This window comes from Crocodylus porosus, unplaced genomic scaffold, assembly GCF_001723895.1.
Source record: "Crocodylus porosus isolate Cpor-Errol unplaced genomic scaffold, CroPor_comp1, whole genome shotgun sequence".
Taxonomy (NCBI): domain Eukaryota; kingdom Metazoa; phylum Chordata; order Crocodylia; family Crocodylidae; genus Crocodylus; species Crocodylus porosus.
The window spans coordinates 6,178,838-6,179,094 of record NW_017728937.1 but is presented as its reverse complement, the minus strand read 5'-3'; positions in this window follow the sequence as shown (position 1 = coordinate 6,179,094).

The window sequence follows — 257 nt, the reverse complement described above, 5'->3', positions numbered from 1 at the left end:
CTAACTGGAATGTAGCAATAAAGGCCTATCTGTAGATCTGAGTGTTGTCTTGTGGCTGGCAGGTAGGATTCTTCAAAGGAAAGCAGCACTGAGCATGCTCCCTGTTTCAGCAGGACACGGAGGGCACTGCCATGGAGATCTGCCATGGCAACCGATCGGCGCACTGCCAGACAGAGAAAAAGCACAGGCAGCAGCACCATCTGATCTTACCTGTGCTGGGGGCCTTGGCACCAAGAGAAATGGATCTCCTTGCTTTG